This window comes from Podarcis liolepis (assembly GCF_965112155.1).
Source record: "Podarcis liolepis genome assembly, chromosome: 14".
Taxonomy (NCBI): Eukaryota; Metazoa; Chordata; class Lepidosauria; order Squamata; family Lacertidae; genus Podarcis; species Podarcis liolepis.
Genome location: NC_139569.1, coordinates 37,278,565 through 37,298,008, shown reverse-complemented (window position 1 = coordinate 37,298,008; position 19,444 = coordinate 37,278,565). Strand labels below are relative to the sequence as shown.

The window sequence follows — 19,444 nt, the reverse complement described above, 5'->3', positions numbered from 1 at the left end:
TTTTACATTTCTGGGTGTCTCCACAACCGAAAAACATTGTCAAACGAGAGAAAATTCAAAGAGCAGCAATAAAAGCCATCAATGAGTTGAAAGCCAAAAGACAGTGAGGAATAAATTATAAGGCCTAAAAATAAAGCACATTTTTTAAAAGTACCCAAGGTTCAATAAGCATCTACAATTCAAGAAAGGAACTAAGTTATTTAAATGCAGTTTCTTATAGGGATTACACAAGGAGTTTTACTGTTCTGCTTAAGGCTTCCGAGCAAAAGTTACGAAGTCTGATTATGTACCAGCCTTAAACCACAGGAGTCACCTACTAACATTAAATGGGAGTCAGCAATGGCACAGTACCACAATGATTCTTTACAGGAAGCAAATCACCCTCGGCTCTGGGTGTCTTCTCTGCTCTCATACCTCGTGGGCAAGGTTGCAGACAGAAACAAGTCCAGGCACAGATTTATTTATTTTTTTAAAAAAAAAAAAACTGTGCATGGCACACTTGTAAACTTTGGATACGGTTGCCAGCCACCCATTCTTTTCTCAACGAAACAATAAACAGCACACCGTACGCACGTGTCAGAAGATCATTAAGAACAACTAAAAGGTTCTCCAGGTCCAAATTCAAGGCACAAATCTATGGCACACGTTCACAAACAGCACTCAAAACAAGAGTGAAAAAACACACAAACCCAATTATGACTGAGTTCTTGTGAAGGTGGAAACGAGGTCAACATCAGGCTTGCAATTGTAAGCTCCCACAACCCTGCAGGGAGCCCACTCCTAGTCTCCCAGGCAAACCATGAACCCTAACCATGAACTCTGGAAGAGGGAAATCACGGTTTCGGAGGTACTAAGCCAAACCATGGCTTAGCTCCCAGCAGTACAGCATCAGCAGGACCAAAAGAGATCCAGCTAAGCAGATATATTATCCTCTTTGGGAGCTCGCACACTCATGCTAAGCCATAGGGTAGCTTAGTGCAATGTGCACACCGAACCAATGTGAAAAAAAGTGAGGAGTAGTGTACTCTTCTGCCCTCCTGGGCAGAAACAGCTGGCTGGAGGCACAATTCTCCATCCACTCTAACCCCAATGCAATACAAAAGACTAATACTATACAAGTCACTAGTTTTCCTCTCAGCCTGAAGGCAAAGCAGAAGGAACAGGCTAAGCATACATCCCACAACAAAAGTGGTAGTGCTAACAGTGCAAAAATGGCAAAAATGAAGAACTTTACTGCTTGAAATAAACTGCAGCTGTCTGGAAAAGTAGACACAAATGTGTTCTCATTGGATAGACTTTGCGGGTGGGGGGGGGGGCTCAATTCATTGCCATATTTAGGTCTAAGACAACAGGGAACAGTAACCTGCAGAAATTCACTTTAAAAAAATGTCCCAGTCGACAGCTCCAGGCAAGTTAAATCACTTTTGACCTTCTTCTGCCCAAGAGCTTGTATTCTGATCTTTCCTGTAATAGGCTAAACATTAATAAAATTAAATCACATTGTCTAGCATTGCCATGAGTTTAATAACCACCTGGACAAAAAAGGGAATTTGTAGCCAAAGACAAAGCTCCCAGTTCTAACAAGATTAAACATATAATGCAGAACATGATACACCTCATGAAAGGCATTAAGGAAGGCTATACAATCCAAAGCAGACTTACCTAGAATCTAATTCTCTTGAGATCAAATGAAAAGTTTAGAACCAGGGTGCAGGTTAACAGAAGAAAAATCAGCCCAGAAGTAAATACAATGAACAGTGACCGCAAACAAACCCTACAGGTGGTCTCTTTGCCAAAGTCTGTGGGGCCCCCAGGCCAGCTCAGAGCCCCACAGCTCTAACCAAAGCACCCCAAACCACAGGCACTTCTAACTGGTCTATTTATTTCCTGGATATCCCGTCACCTGATTGACTCATACTCCACAGGGCAAGGCAGCTGGGGACAAAAACAACAGCTGCTTGAGGTTAAACTCACATCCCTCAGCATGTTTACATGTTGGGGGCAGTGAGGCTGCACATCAGCCCACATCACCTCCCCTCTTCCCAAATCACATACCAACTCTTCCCCATTGGGGAATGCCCCTGCCTTCCAGAACCTGCTGGAGGCAGGAGCTGCTATTTCCTGTTTCTCCTAAAACTCTACCAAGCCTCCCACATCCCATGATAAGGTCTCTGTATTCCTTTGCTACTTCCTTCCAGGGCTCTAATAGGTCCCTTGGTGTGCTGATAACCACCACTGCCACACAAACACATACACACACACACACACACAAAAAATACTTGTCCTCCCATGAATCTAGTCCACCCGTTTTGTAAGATTCCTCTATACATCCAGTAGGCAGGCCTAAGAAAGGACAATTTGTCCCCAACCCATTTCCAAGAAGATACCAATCACCTAGCACCCTTTCCCTTCTGGCAGCATTTTGTTTTGTTTTGTTTTTGCCTGTCCCAAATGTCGAGCAGAGTTCTCTGCCTGCTCAGAAGCTACTGAAGAGTGTAACGTCACATCACATTTCATTCCCCATCCTAATGTCTTCTTCCTCAGTTCCTTGGGACAGGCATTGCGAACCTTCCGCCCTCCAGATGCTGCTTAACTACAATTCCCATCATCCTTGGCCATTGGTCTTGCTAGCAGGGACTGATGGGAACTGCAGTTCAGCAACACCTGGAGGGCCAAAATGCCAAAGGTTTCCCATAGCAGTTTTAGGATGACTGAAGGCCCCATGCTGGAACAACTGTCAGAGAACTTCAAGGAGTTAATGTACCCTATATAGTACATGGATGGGGAACCTGTGGTTCTTGAGATGTTGCTGCACAATTCCCATTAGCCCTGGCCATTGATCATGCTGGCTGGGGCTGATGGGAGTTGTAGTTCAACAGCATAAGGAGGACCACAGGCTATAGAACAGGCTTCCTCAACCTCAGCCTTCCAGATGTTTTGAGACTACAATTCCCCGCATCCCAGACCATTGGTCCTGCTAGCTAGGGATCATGGGAGCTGTAGGCCAAAAACACCTGGAGGGCCAAGGTTGAGGAAGCCTGCTATAGAAGAACCTCGTTCTATTTCCTTAAGGTTTGCATAAGGACTGAACTCGGAATCTAATTCCCGCACTTGGAGCTCACTGACAGACGTTGAAGCAGTCATTCTCTCTGACAGCCTAAATGCCCTCACAGGGCTGTTGTGAAGCTTTTGTTTTTTGTAAAAGACTCCACCAGCTGAGATCTCTGAACACAGGCACAAATAATAAACAGGGAATTACCTTCCCTGATACAACGAAGATTCCATTTTCTTCCTTACGAGATATTTAATATTACCTAGAAGGCAAAGGAAGATGTCTCTTCATGCCCCTGCTGCAGTTTCTCTTAATCTACCACAGGGGTATGTACAATCTTCTGAAAATGAGGAAGGGGTAAACATTCCCCTACATACAGTATAGGTTAAGTTGACTTTAGCCTTTCATAGCATACTTTTTTTTAAACTAGAAACCCTACCTTTCCATGATGTGTTCTAAGTTGAAGAATAGGAGTGCACTTTCAGGATCTCCAAAGGGTTAAGGTACAACTAACCAGGTATCCCAAATCTGCGCTCTCCATTTTAAGAGGCTAGAAAGAGTTTTGCCAGATGATATCAAGGCCCATCTAGCCTGGGCTCTTTAGTAAGGAACTGCAGCAACTAGCAGGCAAGTTAAAATAACAAATAAGGGGCCCACCAGAAATTGCCCTGTGGTCTTTCTGATACCCACCCTTGCCTTTAAGCGGAGGTTTCCCAGTGAACCCCCTGCCTCTCAATTACCCCATGAGTGTGTGAACTGGGGTCGGTCCCTATTTGAGAGAGAGAGAGAAGGTTCTTGGTCTTCCCTTTTCCTCTTACCCAGCCAAAAACCTTTCAGTCTTTAAGTGGCAGCTGTCCATATAACCCCTAACCCTTCCTTCAGCTTTGGGGAGGGGGTGTCAAAGAAGAAAAAGAAGGCACTGCTAAGATCTTTCCCCTCTCCCAATACCCTTTTCCTTCTTATCTTCCTTGAAGTCTACCACTTGGAGCATAAAACTTTACCCTTTGGGGGGGGGGGCGGTGTAAGAAGAGGAAGCATTCCCCAACCCCCTTCCTCCTCTAGTGTAAAGTGCTCTGAAGGGAACTAAAAGTATTTAAGCAAAAGCTTCCCTTGTCATTCTTTCACCCTCCTTTCCTGTGTGTGAAGGGGACAAATAAACAAGCAATTTTAGAGCCCTGTGCCCTCCATAGGGCAAAGTCCTCTGAAGGGGATTATACCCCCCCACCAATATTTCACCCTCCCCACATATTCCTCTAACCCTCCTTCTGGGGGAAGTAAAGGGAAGAGGGGCTGCCTAAGACCCCTATCCCCCCCCACCAAAAAGAGTAAGGTCCCCTGGTGGGGGGCAGGAACACATGCACCCCTCCCTAGAGCCTGTTACATCCCCATAGAATTCCCCTTTCCTTCCTTCAAGTTGGGCCCAAAGAGCCTTTTTCTTTGTAGGGGGGGGGGAGCTCGCCCCAACTCTTTCCTAAGGTGGGGCTGTAGGCAAAAAGAGGGGGGTGGTCTCCCATATCATTTCTCCCCCTTTTCCTCGCCCCTCTCCCAGGTTATGTAAGTGGGGGACAGGGTGTGGGGGGAGAGGCAGTGAGAAGAATAATGTGAAGAGACCCCCCCCTCCCTCTCCTACACGACCCTAACCAAGCCTCCTCGGGAGTAAGCCCCACTGAATTCGCCCCCAGGGAAAGTGGGGCAGCTTAAGTAAATATGGGGGGGGGGGTAATTTGGGGAGGGGATGGGGGGCAGAGAGAAGAGCCCCACCCCATGCGTGTTGGGTAGGGAGGAGAGAGAGAAAAAGGGGGGGACCCACTCTTTCCCCCAACCCCCACACACACGGAGGGGGGGGGAGTGAGGAGAAAAGGCGGCCACTAGCCCACGGGCCCGCGCACGCGCTCTCGCTCTCTCACCTGACTCCGCGGGAGGGGAGGGGGGCTCGCGAGGGTCCTCGCGCCGCAGAGTTCCAGCCGCCGCTTGGCTCCTCCGAGTCTTCAATAAACTTTTTTTTCCCTCTCTCCCCCTTTTCCTCCTTTCCCTTCCTCTCCTCCCCGGCCCCGCCCTGTCCGACAGAAACCGACGCGGGCGGGCGCTGATTGGCGGAAGCCGGGCGGGCGGGCGGAAAGGAAAAGGAGGGGGCGGGGACGGGGTAAAGAAAACCCGGGAGGGAGGGAGAAAGGCGGCGCTGTCGCTGCTTTCTGACACGGCTGCTGCCTCCGCCTCCTCTTCCCTTCCTGGTGACTGGCAGCGACTGCCGGGGACGGCGCGCGACGCGAACCAAACTAATAAGAGCGAGTGGGGCGGGCTGAATGGGAAGAAGGGAAGGCTTGAAAGCCAGCTTTAATGCCCTCCAGATGCTCGTTGGACTACAACTCCCATCAGCCCTGAGTAGCGGCCGCGCTGGAGGGAGGCTGATGGGACTTGGAGTCCAACGCTTGATTGAAGCAGCGTTTTCTGGGATCTTTGTTTATTTTTAAGGGACTTAAATGTTTCTTGAAAACAAGCGAGCTGCAAGCAACTAGGCTCTGGACCATAGCTGTCAACGTTTCCCTTTTTTTAAAGGGAAATTCCCTTATTCCGAATAGGATTCCTCGCAAGAAAAGGGAAAAGTTGACAGCTATGCTCTGGACAGATAAGGGAACGGCTGTCGCTCAGAGGCAAGGCTTCCCGAGAAGGTCCCCGATTCAAATGCCGACATCTCCCGGTTAAGCTGGGGCTGCACTCTTGCCTGGAACCGAAGCTAAAAGTCACGGCTTCCTGCCAATAATCCTGGGGAACTGTAGTTTGGTGGAGGGTGCTGGGAATTGTAGTTCCGAGACAAACTACAGTTCCCAGGCTTTGGGGGGGGGGCCGACATGATCGTTGATGTGTTATCAAAATGCTTTGATGTATGGTGTGGAGGTTACTTTTGAGCTTTGCCTGAGATCGTTTTTTATACCAAATACTGATCCTGGCTGACTATGCAAAATAATAATGGAATTTTTTTTTATCTCTGAGTATGTGCAAAATATGTTTTCCCCCATCCCCACCCCCTTGAGACGCTACAGCCTACCCTTACTAGAAGTGCCAATAGTCTTCCTCTGTGCCTGCATTGCTTTCCTGTGTATTTATCACCTGTGTGTTAGTCTGGCAGCTATTTAATAGGTGGGGTTTTTCCTGCCATTTAATCTCCATTCTGGAGAAGGGTGAGGTCTCATTGACACCTGTTGGGCAAAAGCTTCTTGCACTGCGGGAGGTTAGACTAGATGACCCTAATGGTCCCATCCAACTCTACAATTCATACGTTTACAGCACATACAATTCATACGTTTACAGTACATGTAGTTTGTTAAGGGCACTGATAGTTGTTAAAAGACCCACTATTCCCCACACAGAGCTACAATTCTCAGAGTGGTTTAACAACCAATTCTTCATAGAGAAGTCTGAATCCAGACTTGGGGAAGAAATATATTCAATAAACAAAGCAAGCTCTATAAGGGAAATTAGAGTCTCCCACTAACCTATCATGTCCACATTCAAAAGCATACAGCGGGACAAGATGGTAGCATACTTAACAAAAGCTCATGCCATTCATTTTTCCGGTGCCACAAGGTTCAGTGGGAGTTTTTTTTAGACACTAAGCATGAGAAAATAAGGCTGCCGCATGACAAAAGAAACATTAGTCATTCATCAGATGATTTTTAATTGATTCATCGATGAATTAATTGGTTTAAACGGCAAGCCTTCACAAAGGAATAAAAGCAATCATTCTGAAGTGGGGAAACATAAGATGACACATGCAAATTAATCATCAGAGGCTGTGTGGCATAGTAGTTATAGTGTTGGGCTAAGACCTGAGAGGCCTGGGTTTAGTTCCCCACTAGGCTATGAGGTTCATTGGGTGAGTCACACCCAGTGTAACACAGGATGAAATTACGAGGGAAGACAAGCCACACTGAGCTCCTTGGAGGAAAACGCACATCCAAATATAATACCAAAACAAAACAAAAAATTGCAAGAGAAATTCTCTGTTGTGTGTCAGTCCAACAAAGGCACCTGCCATCCCAAGTGCAATTGTATTGAATTTATAGTTCATTTTTTGAATTAACTGCTACCCGCTTAACTGGGTCACTTTTTATGAGTCAAAAAGGCTGCAATCCTAGATCCATTTACTTGGGCGTACGCCCCATTGCACATCACTGGGCTTCCTTCATTGCCTCACAGTGCAATCCTATACAATCTACTGCAAATGGAAGTCAAGTCCTGTGTTGTTCAATAGCACTTCTTCCATTTTACGTTGCTGTCCTAATAGAAGACATTTCATTGACCTACCTAGTGACACAGGCACACACCCCTGTCCAGCTGAATGACTACCTAGCTGACTTCATTGTTCATTAGAGCAGTAGCTATTAGAGAGGAGCTAATCCACAGCCTAACAACAACCCCATATAGCATAGAAGAGCCAGTGTGGTGTAGTGGTTAGAGTGTCAGACTAGGACCTGGGAGAACAGGGTTCGATTCCCCACTCAGCCGTGAAGCTCACTGGATGACCTTGGGCCAGTCCCTGCTTCTCTGCCTCATTTAGGAAGCCACCATATATACTGAACCAGCCCACTGGCCCATCAGGTTCAATATGGTCTGCACTGGTCAGCAGCTGCTTTTCAGGGTTTCAAGTCTTTTTCTGGAGATGTTGGGGATCGAACCTGGAACCTCTCAGGGTTGTTGTGAGGATTAAATGAGGAGGGGGAGAACCAACTTGATCTCCTCAGAGAAAAATTGGTGGGATATAAATGCAATCACCCAATCAAGAAGATACGTTTACCTATATTTCCCTTTCCTATTTATTGCCCAATAGCCCTTCAACCCTTGGGCTCCAAACTCCTGGGACCTGCTGCTTATTATGGGATAGGGCCATAGTGGCAGAGCTTTTGGGTATGCCTGCCCCAAACAAGTAAACAAAAAGGATATGGCCAAAGAGTGTTTAGAGAAATTTAGTCCCCTTTTACAGTTTATTGTCAAATGAATTTTTCTCAGCATGGTTTTGAAATGTTTCAAGTTAATAAACTCTTACTTCAGCTAGAGATGACTTATGTTTGTTTTCTTTCTCTCCCCCCCCCCTTCGTACGTCAAAACCAACTGTGGTAAGATATCAGTATGTTTCAAATATATACATATATTTTAGTATTGCAATAGTATTAATTTTTACAACTCGCTATTGTCTTTTGTGCTTTTGAGGTAAAAACGGAAAGGCTCGTCAAGTTAATAATCAGTAATTGACAGGTAACTCTGTAATTATTTGAATGCAATAGTGTTTCACTGAACATAATAAATAAAATGGGTTTGGAGGTGTCAAAAACAGTACAGCAGTCTGCCTCATATTAATCAGCTTGCATTTTTACAAGGAACATTTTAGATCCCCAGGTTAATTAATTAAAGTTACCAGCCCTTCTCCAAAAAGAAGGGTACAGCTGCGCAAAATAAAATAAGAAATGGTCTCTCAGCAGCCAGTAATGCCTTTCCAGTCAGTGTGTGTGACTCACCTTCCCTTTCCGGTCAGTGGTGTGAGAACTATTTTATGATGTTCTCAGCAATATGGGTTTTCCTCAACAAAGGTGGCTTGTTATCAGATTCTGAATGAGGATTCACACCAGAGTTAAAGCAATACCACTTTAAACAGTCATGCGTTCCCCCAAAGAATCCTGGGATTTCTTAAGGGCGCTGAGAGTTTTTAGGAGACCTTAATTGCTGTCAACTCTCCCCTTTTCTTGCGAGAAATCCTATTCGGAATAAGGGAATTTAATAATAATAACAATAATTTTTATTTATACCCCGCCCTCCCCAGCCAAGGCCGGGCTCAGGGCGGCTAACAAGCAATAATAAAAACAAGTTGAATGAATGCAACTTAAAAACAAGATTAAAATACAACATTAAAATATTGAAACATTAAAATATTAAAATGCAGCCTTATCACAGGAGGAGAAAGGAAAAAGAAAGAGGGGGAGGGAATCAAATTGGCTCCAAGCCAAAGGCCAGGCAGAACAACTCTGTCATACAGGCCCTGCGGAAAGAAATCAGATCCTTTAAAAAAGGGAAAAGTTCCCTTTAAGAAAGGGAAAAGTTGACAGCTATGCCCTGTGAAGGGGGATTGGTTGTCACTCCACACTGGGAATTGCAGGTCTGGGAAAGAAAGAGGAGTTTCTTAACAACTCTCAAGATTCTGGACTGTTTAAAGTGGTATTATAGTGCTTTAAATATTTGGTGTGAAGGTGGCCTAAGGCTGGGCACGACATATCCTCCATTGCAACACGGGGGGAAACTTGGAGACCATCTTCTGGGGTTGCACTCCCATGTTGGGTCACATGACCCACGTGAGATCACGTGCACCCCAGAAAACACTTTTCTTGCATGGCACCCCACAAAAATGTGTTTTGGGGTGCCATGCAAGACCTCAACCCCAAAGAAAACAAGATTGCATCCCAAAATTGCATGAGACGCCAGTGCCCAAAATGGCCGCCGTGCTCTTGCAGGAAAACACGGGATGTTCCAGTTTTGTTGGGACAGTTGTGGGATATGGCACTGTAGTTTGTTGAGTGTTGCATGGTATAGTAAATCTGCAAGGGGTAAACAACAGTGCCCAGAATCCTTTGAGGGGAAGAATGTGCTTCAGATGTGATTTAAAAGAATAGCTTCAATAGCTTCAATAACTGCATCTGGTTTCAGGGCTGGCTCTAGGTTTGAGGGGGCCTTCAAACAAGCTACCCTTTCTCTTGGGCCTCTTCCTGAAACTCTGTCCCCTGCAGTATCCTGAGAAGTCTCTCAGCATCAATTCTCCCTCAAACACAGAGAAAAAACTGAGAACAGTTAAAAACGACAGTGACTTGAATAATAGTCACAACAGAATGGAATGCCTCTCTCGTGTGACTCACAGTTCGCCAATCAGATGAGAGCTATTGCTAAAGGGAAAACCCCATACTAAAAATACACAGCAATTCAACATAAGCAAACATTTTCATTTCAGGAAATTAAAACATTATCCTTAATGCTGCTGGTTGTCAAAGCAACACACCCTCCAACGTCTTGAGTCCCCAAACTGGGACATGCATCTTCCTCCCGTGCTCTCCTGCACAAGATCATGGAGCTCAAAAGATTTTTTGGGGGGGGGGGGAGCTGTGCCCCAAAAAGGCATATTTGGGGGCACCACATGAGATCATGGTGCTGAAAAAATGCTTTGAGGGGGAGAGTTTGGTGTGAAATCAGGTGAGATCATGGCACCGAAAATGGCTGCTGTGCTCTCGGGCGAGAAATGGGATGTCTCGTTTTTTCCAGGACACTTGCGGCATATGGAGTAGACAGTGCTGAGCTGGACAGACAAATAGCTTGACCTCATGTCAAGGTGTTACTTATCTTCTCTGCAAATCAAGATACCTAAGCGTTACCTGGTTGTTGTCAGTAGAGGAGACCAGATTCCTCTAGCATTGCCTCTGAAGTCCCTCAGAGTAAAAAGAAATGATTGCTCATTTTACATCAGTATGCTCTGTTTTCCCTTTTACATCCATAATTTATAGAAGAGCAGCTCCATAGATTTTTATATCATTCCGGACTTTCAGCTTTTCACTCTGCACACTTCTGTCTAGGAAGACATTGGCATTTACCAGAAACAAGGATAATTGTGTCTTATTAAAATGAGAAGCAACTCTCTGTTTGTTCTTTATTGTGTTTTGGACGTTAAAAATGTGCAGTTAACTTTAGTTGGGTTCATAAAATATCCACGCATGATATCAGAGTCATTTTTATGAGTTTATCTACTTCGTTATTTCATTTGTCCTTTGTTTTTGTAATCATCCTCTCCAGTGTTATTATTTATCATTCAAACAGCACTTCAATAGACTCAAATGTTTTACTGCCTTGTAATCAGACTGGTGGTTACTTGCGTTATTCCAATCTTTCACATCCTGGCAATAGGCGGAGCAAGGCTGAGACTGAGGCAATGATCTGGCCAGTTCCAGCTGTGCTATCTAAAAAATGCACCAAAAACCCCAAAATGATCCAAGGGCTGCAGTGCCTTTGCTACGTGCAAAGTTTAGGGCTTCTTTGTTTGTTTTGTTTTTTTAAATGGGGAGTTGTGGTAGAGATTTGCAATCAGTATTGAGACAATCAGCAATGGCCAAGAATGATGTGCTGAAGTCCAGCAATATCCGGAGGGTGACAGATTCCCCATTCCTGATTTAAGGAGAGTGCAGAGTGTTTGAGAACTGGGACATTCGCAGGGAAACCAAAATGCTTGCTTACACAGCTATTGTACTGCCAACCTTACTGTACGCTTGTGAAACATGGACCACTTATAAATGCCATCTCCAACTCCTTGAAAGATTCCATCAACAGTGTCTCTGAAAAATTGTACATATCACTTGGGAAGACAGACAAACTAACATCAGTGTACGGGAAGAAGCAAAGATCACTAGTGTTGAAGCAATGATTCTTCAACATCAACTTTGTTGGACTGGTCATGTTGTTCAGATGCCTGATTATCGTCTCCCAAAGCAACTACTCTATTACAAACTTAAAAATGGAAAGCGTAATGCTGGTGATCAACAAAAGAGGTTTAAAGGCTCTCTCAAGGCAAATCTAAGAAAATGTAGTATAAACACCGATAACTGGGAAACACTGGCCTGCGAGTGCTCCAGTTGGAGAACAGCCTTTACCAAAAGTGTCATGGACTTTGAAGACATGGGGACTCAGGACACGAGGGAGAAACGAGCTAAGAGGAAGGCAATTTTGGCAAACCCTCACCATGATCAACTCCCACCCAGAAAGCTACGCCCCCACTGTGGAAGGATGTGTGGATCCAGAATTGACCTCCACAGTCACCTCGGACACAGTCAGTGGCGTAGCGTGGGGGGTGCAGTGGGGGCCGGCCGCACCGGGCGCAACATCTGGGGGTTAGGGGGCGCAAATCCACGGGTTAGGGGGTGCAAATTACTTGCCTTGCCCCGGGTGCTGACAACCCACGCTACGCCACTGGACACAGTACTAAGACCGTGTTCATGGAAGACAATATTACTCAGCTATGAGTGATCGCCAAAGAAGAACACACCACCCAGAAGTGGTTGAACCCTCCTGCCCTGGGAAGATGAACAGCTTGCCAGCAATTCCTCTGCCTTATCCGGACGAAGCTTCAGTTCTCTAGTCCTCACTCAGTCCATTACTGATTCTAAGCAGACATGATCTGCAATTATTAGTAGGTAAACATGCTCCACCTACTGATTTGTGTAGATCAAGCTGCTATTTAAAAAGCACAGGAGCAGGACAAACTGGTTTGGTTCTCCTGGTCAGTCAACACCTCTGTTTCAGAGGCATCTGCAGTTGAAAACAGAATGCCAGTCTCATGTGACCTTGGTGTGGTCCAGCAAGGAGGCTATGCTAACCTTCGTATGTTCTTAATATTTAAATTGACTCCATGTAGGAATGCAAAGGGAAAAAATCTCCGAATTGCACAGGCCATCTCCTCCAATTCTGTTTTGCCTTTGTTTTCTTATCATCAGCTGCTAGATTCCTGTCTGAATGCCCTGGGGCACAGCTGTATTGCCGATTTGTTACGCTCTGTGCTGGCCATTTTCTGGTTCTGATCCAGTGAATGTCCCTGCTTGCTTCATTTGTCTGCTCAACTCATTTGCAGTTTTCCGTTTTCATGCCAGCCATCCTGCTACTACCTCACTCTCCCGAAAAAGTAAAATAAAAACCCACCGTTAGTTGCAAACCTACTGTGAGGTGAAACATAAAATTGCATCTGATGTTAGCAGGCTCAAACAAATAACCTTTAAAGAATTGAGCTTGCTTCCTTTCCCCTTTCCCCTTTTACGTCTAAACCACTGAGTCTCTTGGGCTTGCCGATCAGAAGGTTGGTGGTTCGAATCCCCCAAGTTTGGTGGAACCCTGCACCTATGTCGTTATGGATCCTATGCAGGCTATTGTTGTTTAGTCGTTTAGTTGTGTCCGACTCTTCGTGACCCCATGGACCAGAGCACGCCAGGCACTCCTGTCTTCCACTGCCTCCCGCAGTTTGGTCAAATTCATGCTGGTAGCTTCGAGAACACTGTCCAACCATCTTGTCCTCTGTCGTCCCCTTCTCCTTGTGCCCTCCATCTTTCCCAGCATCAGGGTCTTTTCCAGGGAGTCTTCTCTTCTCATGAGGTGGCCAAAGTACTGAAGCCACAGCTTCAGGATCTGTCCTTCCAGTGAGCACTCAGGGCTGATTTCCTTCAGAATGGACAGGTTTGATCTTCTTTCAGTCCATGGGACTCTCAAGAGTCTCCTCCAGCACCTATAGGCTATAGGGATAGGCAAATATATCAAGTTTCTCATTTTGCCAATCTTAAATTCGGTTCTCCGCATTTCCACATCTTTTAAAGGTGAGCCTACCTGTTTTGCGCTCTCTGAAATGATCAGCGAACTGAAACATAGCATAGCATAACACAGAAGATGCCTTAATACTAAGTCAGCCTATTGGTCCATCTAGCTCAGAATTGTCTGCACTAGCTGGCAGCCGCTCTCTGGAGTTTGGGGCAGGGGAACTTTCCATTTCTACCTGGAGAAGCCAGAGATCAAAGCTGGGACCTTCTGCATGCAAAGCAGATGCTGAGCCACAGAGCTCTTCCCCAAACTCAGCCATCTTTAAAATTTTGAATTCTCTGAATTTTGCAATGCAGTTCTCCAGCCAAGCAATGTGCACATATATGTATATACTGAAGTACAGTCTGCATGAAAATGCATATATTAGTGAAAACAGCATATGAAAATGTGATATATCAGGGGAAATTGCTCTGCAAATATATTTATACAGATATTTATATAAACTCTGCTGAACAGAGTTTGGAGCTGATGTAAATTTACACTGGCTTAAGGGACGCGGGTGGCGCTGTGGGTTAAACCACAGAGCCTAGGACTTGCCGATCAGAAGGTCAGCGGTTTGAATCCCCGCGACGGGGTGAGCTCCCGTTGCTCGGTCCCTGCTCCTGCCAACCTAGCAGTTCGAAAGCACGTCAAAGTGCAAGTAGATAAATAGGTACCGCTCTGGCGGGAAGGTAAACGGTGTTTCCATGTGCTGCTCTGGTTCACCAGAAGTGGCTTAGTCATGCTCGCCACATGACCTGGAAGCTGTATGCCGGCTCCCTCGGCCAATAAAGCGAGATGAGTGCCGCAACACCAGAGTCGGCCACAACTGGACCTAATGGTCAGAGGTCCCTTTACCTTTACCTAACTCTATCTAGGGTTGGCAAGTTTCAAAATTCAAAAAGTGAAAATGTGGACACAGAAGATTATCCCCCCCCCTTTTGGTCAATTTTTTTGAGCTTTTTAAAGTTTTGCCCAAAGTTGATGAATACTCTACACTTCTGACATGGTTTGCCATACATCTGGATTTCAGCTACAGTGGTACCTCGGGTTAAGTACTTAATTCGTTCCGGATGTCTGTACTTAACCTGAAACTGTTCTTAACCTGAAGCACCACTTTAGCTAATGGGCCTCCTGCTGCTGCCGCGCCTTTGCCACACAATTTCTGTTCTCATCCTGAAGCAAAGTTCTTAACCTGAAGCACTATTTCTGGGTTAGCGGAGTCTGTAACCTGAAGCGTATGTAACCCAAGGTACCACTGTAATTCCTTCTTGACACTATTTCCAATGGCTGAATATTGGCCATGTACAGAAAATTTCAGACATATGGCAACCCTAGCTTTTACCGGCTTGCTTTCCTCCAGCTTCTTATGCATAACATTGCTCCCCCAAAATGCTGACAGACACTCATGAGGACTTATTTGCTTAAATTGCAAACAAATCCAGAAACGTCACAAACTGAAATATGAAAACCTGCAACTGACAAGGTTTGTCCCACTCTAACGTAGCCCCAGTTCCATTTCAGACTAGTTTGGAGCCAGGAAGGTTAAATTCTGCAGCATTGAAAGTCTAGCTCTTGGATACATTCAAGGTTGAGAGTGCAAATTTTAAGAACATTCGTTGCAAATTTTTCTTTTATTAGACTTTGCAATCAAACTGTAGCAACATTGCTGACACACAACTGTTGTTTTAAAAGCAATTTGGCTCCCGAAGGACAACTATTCCTGCCTTTGCTCATACCTAGCATATTTTGTATTGTTTACAGAGGCACCAGGGGGTTCACCTGTGAGCTGCTCAGAGATAGAGATGTTCTCCGGGAAAATAACATCTGGCCTGAAATACAATGATGGGGGTCAGCATCACCTCCCCTATAGGACCCCTATTAACATAACTCCCGGAAAGGTGTGCCCGGAAGGCTGTGTCATTTATTGCTTCTTCTGTGCTGAACCAGCACATCATATCCTTGTAAGGCGAGGATCAGCAACTGGAAGTCCCAGGGCCAAATCCAACCCTCTTGAGCATAGCTGTCAACTTACAGATTTGAGAATAAGGGACCAGCAGCCTCGGAAATAAGGGACCAGCAGCCAAAATAAGGGATTTTCAGAGCACAGGTATGTTCGACTTCTGAGCCCCTCCAAGCCAAAAGCAGAAATGAAGCCTCAAGCAGTGGTTCCCACAGCGCAGCAACCCAGCAAAGGGGATGCAGCAAGGAAAACCACCATCACCTCTCCGCTGGGAAGCGCTGAGCAAAGGCGAGTCCCCAGGCAACGTGGCCGATTTGATCGGCACAAGGCATGCAAGCTCCACCCCCCAGTCGTTCTTAGACTCCTTATTGGGTGAGCAACACAGCCAAGCAACACAGTTGGAGCCTCCCTCCTCCCTGGCCGGCAGGGAGGGAGGGAGAGGAGCTGCTTCCTTTGAAACCCTGGAAATTTAAGGGACATCATCAATAAGGGACAGCAGTGGGACACGGCGCTGGGATAAGGGACTTTCCCGCCAAATAAGGGACGGTTGACAGCTATGCTCTTGAGAAGCACCAGCTACCCCCCTCCTCCAGCTGCCAGCTTAGAAGCAGGAGAATATGTGGAAGGGGTAGCGGTTGTGTCAATGGGACTTGGTGGCAACCTGTTTTGGGGCTGACCCTTATTGCTGAACGCTGATAGCTGAAGTTATTTAATGCAGAATAATTCTGTTAGTCCACATAACCCACTACTTTCCCGATCCTGATACCTTAGGGCCCTCGTATTTATGGGACTGCCTCTCCTGGTAAGCCCCACAGAGGACCTTAAGGTCCATGAATAATCATAGTTTAGAGGTCCCGGGCCCTAAGGAAGTCAGATTATCCTCTACCAGGGCCAGGACCTTCTCAGTGATGGCTCTGACCTGGTGGAATGCTCTGTCCCATGAGGCCAGGACTCTGCAGGATTTAACTTCCTTCCGCAGGGCCTGTAAGACAGAGCTATTCCACCTGGCTTTCAATTTTGAACTTAGTCTGATCTCCCCCCCCCCTTCCTTCCCTCCCCTTTTTATGAAGATTACCCGCTATGGGATCCCACAGCTAATTCTCCCCTGGTTTCCTCACTGGCTCAAATAGGACTAATTCCACCAGCTAGCCCTGGTGATCATCTAATGTTTATTGGATGGATTTCCCCCCTAAATTGATTTTTGAATTCCGAATTTATTGTTATTCATGTTTTATACTGTATTTTATGTTGTTTTGTTGTTGCATCAATTAAGTGTTTTAAATTTGTTGTTAGCCGCCCTGAGCCCAGTTTTCTGAACTGGGAAGGGCGGGGTATAAATTATTATTATTATTATTATTATTATTATTATTATTATTATTATTATTATTTTCTTTATCTGGAGGCAGCGGGATTTGAACCTGGGCGCTTACGTTCAAAAGACAGATGCTGCAACATAAAGCTATGGCTGCCCCAGAAGCAAAATTAAGCTGCCGTCCTTAATAGTAGTAGTAGTAGTAGTAATCCTCTTCATCTCTTGCCATAAACTTAGGTCCAAAGGCTAATTTAAAGATCCATCAGCAGAGCATCTAACATCTAACCCTGTACCGTTTGCTCTGCCTGAAAGCCCTCTGGGCCTCTTCAGTCGGCAACTCAGACACAGATCCCACCATGAAGTGGTACCTTGGTTCTCAAACTTAATCCGTTCCAGAAGTCCATTCCAAAACCAAAGCGTTCCAAAACCAAGGTGTGCTTTCCCATAGAAAGTAATGCAAAACAGATTAATCCATTCCAGACTTTTAACATGAATTTAACATGAATTCTACTATCTAACTGATCCATAAAATGAAAGCAATAATCAATGTACTATAAAATCAACAAGACAGTATTGTAGATGATAAAAATAAAAAATATTTTTTTCCCTTACCTGCACTGATGATAGTCATTGTTTGGATGGGAGGCTTTTATCCATTTCCGCAGTCACACAATCAATCAATCAGTAGCTGAACTGGGTTCCACACGGTCACAACAACAAATTAACCGAAAAAGCCTCAAAAACCAAAATGCAAAATAAATAGCAAAAACAAAAGCACCAAATACAGTGGCGCCTTGGTTCTCAAACTTAATCCATTCCGGAAGTCCGTTTGACTTCCGAAATGTTCAAAAACCTAGGTGTGGCTTCTGATTGGTGCAGGCGCCCCGGAAACAATAGCCGACAGCCACATCGGATGTTTGGCTTTTGAAAAACATTCAAAAACCAGAACACTTACTTCCAGGTTTTCGGCGTCTGAGAAACAAGGCGTCTGAGAACTAAGGTACCACTGTACAGGCAAGGCCTAAACTTTGAAGCCTTTCCAAATGGTATGATCTCTAGTGAGTAGGATTCGAACCCACAACAGCTGGGCTAAAATATCGCAGAAGATGTACCAAGCATTTCAAGCCTATTGCATATTTCCAGGCTACAGACCATTGGCCTTTGGGTGGCCTTTGGAGGTCTGCTTCAGAACTCTCTGTTCAGTCTTTGAACACCCCACCCTATCTTACAATAGAATGGCCGATCAATAGAACAGGGGGAACACTTACCGTTCTCACATCAACCATCCGCAACGCATGCCCACCTGGACTTTGCATGTAAATGTGCAGGAAGCATAGAGGAGAGGAATTTGATGGGTGGAGATGGTACCGCTTGTCCTTAACATCACACTTGCCGAAACATTTAAGAGCCACGAAGAAAACTGCACAGCTATCAGCTGAAGGTGTGTGTCAGGCATCTGAGAACATCAGATCTTTAGAGCGTCTCCTCTCTTCTTCTCCATGCCCCTTCCCCCTCTTCATCTTTCTTCCCTCTCTGCTTCTCACGTTCTTTTCCTTCTTTCTGCTGACTGGCAAATGACTTCCTCTTAAGCGGCAGGGCTGTGATGTCAGCAGAAGTATTATGACATCAGAGTGGTGTAACCCCTCTCTATCCTATCCCTTCTCCTTCCTTCTCCCTTCCTGGCAAAGAGGAGCCACCACTGCAGGAGAAAACCAGGGAGTGTGGGCTTGCTTGACACCCTGAAGTAGTTTGGTGTCGTCAGGTTCAATAGTCCTGCAAATGCACGCCCAAGACATGTGTTCCGCAAGCAGATTTATGGACACGTTCACATGTAGAAATGCGCACAATTGCATAGGTTTATATGACACACTGCTAAAGGAAGAACACAAAGCAGTTTACAATCCTGATGTTCATGCGCATTGTTGTGTTGTATTATTTATTGCATTTATTCCCTGCAAGGAGCTCAAGGTGGCATCCATGGTTCTCCTCATCTGCAAGATTGTGCCTTGCCATTAATAGTGTGATGGCCTAGGACTTGGGCTCGGACTTGGAACCAGAGGAGTCTCAATCTGCACCAGATCCTTTGCCTCAGGCACCATCTGAACCAAGTCTGGGGCCTGATCCTGTAGAGTCCCAGTCTGCACAGGGTCCCTGCAACAAATACCAGCTGGGCCGAGTCAGGGGCCTGAGCCTGCCCTGGCTCCAGATGCGGTGATTACCTCGTTGCCTTCGGCTGGGCCATCACTTACAGCTGCTCCACAACCGGTTTGGTCAGGGGAGGCTGAGGCGGCCCCTGGGTCTAGTAACCCACTGACGTCTCCCGAGCTGCAGAGACTAAGGTCTGAGAGAAGGAGAGACCCGAGTGCTCACAGGAGGAGTGCTTGCCTTTGGGCAAAACAGGGAGGTGAGTCACCAAGGGATCAGGACCGGCCGCTACCCTGACAAAGATAAAAGGCTGTCAGACCCCACCCCAGGTTGCAGGAGCAACATTGCTGTATCCTACATTCTGCCTCTGTCTTTGCCTGGTTTCCTGCCTCGTATCCTGTCTTGGTCCTGTCGAACTGACTCCTAGTGGAAACTTTGGATTCTGGACCAGTCCGGGATCGCTTTTCATGGGTTACCCCCGGGCCCAGCACAAATAGTCCCTGCAGTATCCTGGGAGGAGAAGGGTGAGGAGAGAGGGATTTCGTTGCACACAGTTCCAGCTTGAGGTCTTCCCCATGTCGTCTGTTTGGTCACATGATGCTGGACCAGG

The 19,444-nt window shown here is 45.9% G+C and overlaps 1 protein-coding gene across 6 annotated transcripts in view; it reads right to left on the bottom strand.

The window, feature by feature from the left end:
• Positions 1-18,263, bottom strand: part of ZFAND6 (zinc finger AN1-type containing 6) — a 77,413-nt gene extending 59,150 nt beyond the window's left edge. For 3 of the 6 annotated variants that reach the window (XM_083475371.1, XM_083475374.1, XM_083475375.1), the window contains exon 1: positions 4,960-5,116. The gene's annotated coding sequence lies outside the window, so the exon portion shown is untranslated. Of the gene's footprint in view, positions 1-3,491; positions 3,958-4,959; positions 5,117-17,957 lie in introns of those variants that run through there. The other 3 variants (XM_083475372.1, XM_083475376.1, XM_083475373.1) reach the window with 3 other exon arrangements.
• Between the last annotated feature and the right edge of the window lie 1,181 nt (positions 18,264-19,444).